We start from the raw sequence: 7,080 nt of genomic DNA on the forward strand, positions 1-7,080 counted from the left end.
GCTTATATTAATTATAAACTGTTTAGCCTATTGCTCAGGCTTATTGTTAACCAGCTCTTGCAATTTAAATTAACCTATAATTCTTGTCTATGTTTAGCCCTGAGATTTGGTACCTTTTCTCGGTAAAGCATTCTCATCTTGCTTCCTCTGTGTCTTGTTGGTGACTGACTCTCTGCTCCCCTGTCAAAAGTCACATTAAGCCAGAAACCATGACTTTGAACACCTGGACTAAAAGGAATGCAGTTTCAATCGTTTAAAGCAGAAAAAAAAATAAACAATAACAAACGAAGACACAAACATTTCCCCCTCGACTAAAGAGGCCCCCAGACCTATCTGCCTGCAGCCCTGTTGCTAGAATGTGGTACCCCGGAAACAAGTCACCAAGAGTTCTGGTGTTTCAAGAATGTCAGGGAGAACGTTATTAGTAGTGAGCCAGGGAAGGGCACGTCGTGGAATACGAGCCCAGGGCAATGGTGGAGGGCTTTGATGTGGGAGAGAATCCCTTCCTTACAGCATACTTGGTGCCACATACAAGTCAGTGAATGAGATGCATGCTGGGAAATGGATTTCTGTTCTGGGAAGGGATGCTGTGGTAACCTAAGTGGCTGGGTACACCTGTGAAGGATTTTTCTTAATTAAACCACTTGAAATGGAAAGATCCATCTTTAATCCGGATCTTTTGAGGTAGTAAGATCCATCTTTAATGGGGGCCACACCTTCTGCTGGCAGCCTCTATAAAGGACATGGGAGAAAGAGGCTCGCTGTCTTCGCCTGTTTGTCCTTACTGTTTTCTGCCAAGGCTATTCCTTCGCTGGCGTCAGAGCCTACTTCTTCGGGAATCTGGTATACTGGAGACCAGCTGAAACAGCTGGCTTCACAGACTGAACAACTGCTGGATTCATGGACCGTCCATTGGCAGACAGCTATTGAGGGCTAACAGGACCACAGTCTGTGTGCCACTCTGATAACTCCCCACATCCTATCAGCTCTTTCCCTCTGGAGAGCCCTGGCAACTACAGAGGCATTCACACAGAGGACCGAGGAGGGTGCTTCCTGTCCTAGAGCTCTGGAAAGGCAAATTGGCAATCCGGCATAGCAGCTATTACCAGAATTATGGCCATCCCCTACCAATTAGAGGTGGTATCAGAGAGACAGTGTGTCTCCCCACCCCCACCTCTTCTGCTCACCTCTGCACACTCTAAGATCCACATGCTCCTGATCGTCTTGAGTCCATATTTGCTTCCGAGCCATTCTTTAGTCAACAGAACTACCTGGCATTCTGCAAACCTTCTACCAGCTAGCTCTAGACTCCCAGACAGCCAGTTTCTATTAGAGTGACCTTCAAATCCATTTAAATGTAATGAAAATTCACCAAGGAACAGGTCGGGAGCTAGGCCGATGGGTGATGTAAAGAGATGTCCCAAGTCCGTGTCATTTTTTTGGGGAAAGCCCTGGACCTCGTGAGCGGGGTCAGAGCTTGGTCTCAGTTATGTCAAATTTGAGCAGGAGCACAAACCTTCTCTAGTGGGTTGAATTATGTTAGCTCTAGATTTGTGTTTCGCAGACAAACTCTGGTTGGAGGGTATTTGTACCCTGCACGGATGCACATCCAGCCCAGTCAGAACTGAGGAGGTCCTTCTGCAAACTGCTTCCCAAAGCTCCCCAGGAAGCTCTGTCAACCGCAGGGCACCGCCTGAGCCTGCGGACCTGAGGACTCGGGGCTGCTGGAGCTTGAAGCAAAGGTTTGAAGTCCTAAAAACCTGCTGAGGTAGGGATCTTGTTTGGTCTGCCGGGCCTGGTCCAAGGCTACACAGTAGCTTCCAATTTGATTCTCGGATCTGAGCAGGTGCTGGGTGCGATCCCGGCTGTCATCAAAAGCGTGTTCAGGAGAGACCCAGGGATATTGAAGTTGAGGGCAGAGAGACTAGCGAAGCTTCCAAGTCCTATTCTGTCCCTTTTCACAGGTTCCAAAGGCCATGGTGCTGTGATTCTAGGGAGACATATACAACGAGAGAAAGCGAAGATTTGGGAACTGTAATGATGGACGGTTGTCCTCCACGGCCACCCGTGGGTCCACAAACATCGGGAAACAAACGCCTTACCGGAGCGCAGCCTGCTCCTTTACCTCATTTGGCAGGTGGGTGGCTCGGGACCCTCTAGTCGCCAGAAACCAATGTATTGAACTCCTCAGCAACTGGTCTTCTTTGTAACATCAGCTCAAAACTTTGGGAACGGAGAAAAAAAAAACTGTATCCAAAGATCCAGGAGTCAATGTGAACTTAACTGATCCGTGCCAATCGGGATGCACAGGGGTGTGAGCCACGTGTGGGGCGCACAGAGACTCTTCTCAGGCTCTGGCGGAGGCTCAGGACCTCGGGAATCCCGACTGGGCGCGGTCCCTCCTCCCCGGCAACGCTAGGCAAGAGGGTACAGCCGCTCATGTTTATTCACGCCCCTTAAACAGCCGGGTTCTCGTAGACATTCATCAACCGCTCGAACTACTCACTCAAGTCTAAGATCTTTCTGTCGATCTGACTGGCTGGCTATTATTTATACTGCAGGAAAAAAAATTTTCAGTTCCTGAAAAGGTCTCACCACCCATTCTGACGTTGGGGTGGCTCACGAGGGAGCTCGTTGCGGGAGCTGCGACTGCGCTCCCGGATTGTCCTAAGGATCTAATCCGAGGGAGTTCAGATTTTTCTGGAAGACTTCACCTTTTCCTTGAAGACTAGGTCCGTTCCGTAGTCCTATGAGAATGCTGTGTCTTTGCTTTAATAGCCGCTCCCCCTCTCCCCGCACCCATCAGACAACTTTCAGGTTGCTAAACAACAACAAATGTTTTAAATGCGAAACTTCAGGGGTTAAATTCGTGGATGAGAGAGGGCGGTCCGGGTCACAAATCCTCACTTTAAAGTAATTCCATCCCTGGGGTGGGGCCTTCAGGACGTTCTTCTCTTCGGGAACCCTTTCTTCTGCTGCTGGTCCCGCTGGAGCGAGCGCAACCCCTTTCCTGCTACCTCCCTCCCCAGCAGGGCTTCAACTTTTCGGCTGGCGCAGAAGGATCCTGGCAGGGAGGTCAGTGCCCTGCTGAGGCCGTCAGGGAAGGTCTCAACCCTGCCTTGGTTGACCCCAAATTAATGTCACTTCCGCCCCTTTGGTCCTCAGTCTGTCTGTCCCTTGACTTTTCTGGACTGGCTGTCTTTGGTGTCGTTCTGTACCTCTCTTTTGCCCATGCTGTCCTGAAGAATCTTCCAGACTCTGCAGGGCTCCTTACTACACGGCTTCTTCAGCGTCTGTCGACTTGGAACTGGTCCTTGCTAAGTAAGACCACCAAGTCGATGGTTTAAAAAAAAAAAAAAGCCTCAGCAGAACTTCATTTGAACTTGAGAGAGCTAGGAAATATTTCGGCACACAACTCTCGGGTATTATACATGTAGTATCAGCCCCACCCAAAAACTTTGGCTTCTGGGGTAGCCCGCATAAATCTCTAGCATGGTGAAAACTCGGTGTGGACTTGCACGTGTTGGGGTCATTCTCCTGCAAGCTAGAAAATAAAAAAGCTGGGACCTATTCCAAATCTCAGTCTCTCTCCCTCTCTCTCTCTCTCTCTCTCTCTCTCTCTCTCTCTCTCTCTCTCTCTCTCTCTCTGTGTGTGTGTGTGTGTGTGTGTGTGGTGTGTGTGTGTGGTGTGTGTTGTGTGTGTGTTTGTGTGTGTGTGTGTGTGTGGGCGAGCTCGTGTGCGTTGACCGAATAAACGAGCTTTTGGAGATGGGCTATCCACTGAGGAAAAAGAAAAGGCTATAAAGGCTCCCAGAACTCTCCAGGTTGCCTGCGGAGGATTTTGGGGAAGACTAGTTGGACTCCCTGGGGGGGGGGGCCTGAATTCTGTGAAATACTCTCAGGGAGAGCTGACTCTCTGGGAAGCTTGCTCCTCTCTGCTGGAGGTCTTGAGGGCCGTTTTTTCTAAGACTTTTGGCACTGCTCCCCACTTGATGAAAGGTTGGCCCCGGCAGAGACAATCGATATGAGAAGCTTCACTTGGTCTCCTTACAGCAGACAATGCTTTTCCTTCCGGGATCTCGGCTTTCTGCAAATGGCTAATTACCTTAGGGCGACCCTGAAATCTAATGGGGTGGGGGTGGGGAGGCAGTTGCTTCGGGAAGTGTGAGTGCAAAAAGAATTAACCATTCAGGAATCTCTTCCGGTGGCGTGCCCGAAGAATACCTTGCAATTTCCCTTAGGAAATCTGGCGTTACTAGTTGCTCTCACTAGAGTTCTTCACCTACAGGCTCGAAATGAGTATTAGGCCGTGTGTCTCCAAGCCTTTGGCTAACACGTCCAAGAAGAGCAACGAGGCCTTTGCAATTTGCACCTAAACTTGCGTGTCAAAAAGTCACTAAATCACCCCTCCCTGAGTGAAACCAGGACCTCAGAGGGGATAGAAATCAGCCGCAGACGTCTTTGGATTTTAGTTTTCTCTCGAGTCCTCTGGAAGGCTGGGCAGCAGAAGTGGCTTGGGGGCGGGGAGGCAAGGCAAACGTGGAGGGAGCCCACCAGAGCACGGTTACCCGACCCTTGTCTACTGGGTGCCACTTTCCTGCTTTTCCAGGATACCCCTGAGGGCCCAGCAGCTACGGTAACCGGAAAACCCAGCCGGACAGCTCCCTGCCTCCTGCACACCCACTACCCTAATCCTATGACGTAGTTCATCCGAGAGACTCCCTTAGCTACAGGTATTTTTGCATAGATCATCCCAAGATTTTCAGATTTGCCCATTTCTAGGAATTTGTATGTTTTGAGAAGAGCCAAAAGCTAAAAGGCTCCAGTTACATTTTAAAATGAGCAAGGCTTTCCCACCACACTGGCACTTAGGCCAAATGGCTAGGGAGGGGGGTGCTTTTTTTTTTTTTTTGAACGGGAGGCACTAATTTTTGCCTTAATTGTGAATTTCACTGCCAGTTGTCAGGGAGGCCTGGAGTTGGCTGCCCAGTTCAGAGACCATGAACCTCCACCTTTGCTAGGACACGACGTCTGGGTGCTCCATAGTCTGCTTTGTTTCATTAACTGAAGGGCAGCCTAGGCAGCGGCTGCAAAGTTAGACTGCGGGGTAGCCCAGCAGCCGCCAAGCCTGGGAATGAAACACAGGAAAGAAACCCCAAGGCCCATATGGATGCTCCCAGGGCAGGGAACCCAAGAGCGCCCATACCAAGGCAGGGTGGTGTGCAGCCTTGGCTGTCTTCAGAGAAGATGAGTCCTGTCCCTCCTTCCTGATCACTCTAGGTGGCTAGAAGCCAGAAGTGTGTGTGTGTGTGTGTGTGTGTGTGTGTGTGTGTGTGTGTATACACAAATAAGGCCTCTTTTTTTTTTTTTTTAAATGCTTGTCTGTAAAGGAGTGAGCAGGGTTTCTTAGAAGAGCAAGCTAGCCCTGCTCTCCCAACTCCATCCAGTGAGGACTGGGAAAAAATGAGAACAGGGATGTGAGTGACGGCTCCTGTAATTTTAATACTTTCTTTTTCTTCTTCTTCCATCACCTCCACCTTCTTTTAGAATTTATCTCCGTCTTTATCAGTGGCCCAAGTAAGCTGGGGGCAAAATCTTCATCAAGGTGGCCGCTCCTTCAGGAGTAAGAGCTGGAAAACTGAACACTGTACTGCGATCTTCTCGTCCCACGAGGGGGCTGCGCCCCCCCCCCCCCGGGCAAATTTATACTTGTTCATTCACTCGCTCACTCATTTCACACTAACTATTCACGGAGCTCACCTATCATGTGCCAGACGCTGACTCCGGAACACAGAAAGAAGGGAAATGCGACCCTCCCCGTGGAGCCGCAGGATTGGTCCCCTGGAATGCTTGCCAGGCGCGCTGCGGCACACAGCCCAGCCGGTAGACCCGAGGAAACATAACTTTTACTTCTCCTTTCCCTTTTCCTTTCTTCGACTAGCAAAGGACCATTAATTAGAGGAATAATTACGGCTACCCTATATTATTCCAACCTGTTCAATTTCTATCTGCTGCAGACAATGCTAATCATGGCAATTATTGCTTCTGTAAACACCCCGAGGCAGCACTCTTCCCCCCCGCAGTGTGTGTGTGTGTGTGTTTAAAGAATATATATAAAAAGTTCCCCCACTCATTTACATAGCTTCATCCTTACCTTTTCCCATTCAGCCCGAGCAAAAAGCATATCTATTCAAAGCCCTTGCAAAAAGCATATCCATTCAAAGGGCATTTAGTCCATTTCTTTCTTGGCGGGTAAACCTATTCATCAATTGTTCTGCCTTGTAGATCGCATTCTAATGCTAATCTAGCGTGTTAAATATCTTTTTGTTCCCCTTTCACCGTTTTGTTATTCAGTTTATCCAGTTTTGGTCACCCATTTTATTTATTTATGCGCCTGCTCCTATTCAGGGGCTCATGTATTTTTTATTATGTTGTTCCACTGTCACGCAGTGTCAACTTAGTTTATTGAATGGGGGCTACTTGAAGGCCGGAGGGACAAAGCCGGTACACATCGCGCCGCTATTCATTCCGGCCAGCTGGATCGGCTGAAAAAAAAACCTTGTGAAAAGAATCGCCTCACAATGGACACAGAAGAAGTGCACAATGCTAACAGTTTTCCAAATACCAGCGATTGGTTTCTTCACAATGAAGAGAAAGCCGTCGCTTTTTCTTAGCTCCACTTCAACAAACAACGCTGTCACAAAACCTCCCAACCCCGCGTTTTGTTCCCGGACAAAACCTCCTCGACTGTCTAAACGCTCCCACTGAAGGACAAAAAAAAAAAAGGAAAGAAAAAAAAAGAAGAAAAGAAAAAAAAAAGCTCTTTTCACTATTTTCTTTTTTTCCCCCTGCAAGAGAGAAAAAAAAGAACAAAAGGGGGGGAGATTGTCAGTGAATTAATAATATCAGTCTTTTAAAAGAAGAAGGTTGACCTTTGAGATGCACTGGACTGAGGGAGAAAGAACAGGGGAGAGATTAATAAAGTTTGGATTCTCTCTCTCTCTCTCTCTCTGTCTCTCTGTCTCTCTCTGTCTCTCTCTCTGTCTCTCTCTCTGTCTCTCTCTCTCTCTCTCTCTCTCT

The sequence above is a fragment of the Microtus ochrogaster genome, chromosome 17 (genome assembly GCF_000317375.1).
Source record: "Microtus ochrogaster isolate Prairie Vole_2 chromosome 17, MicOch1.0, whole genome shotgun sequence".
NCBI lineage: Eukaryota > Metazoa > Chordata > Mammalia > Rodentia > Cricetidae > Microtus > Microtus ochrogaster.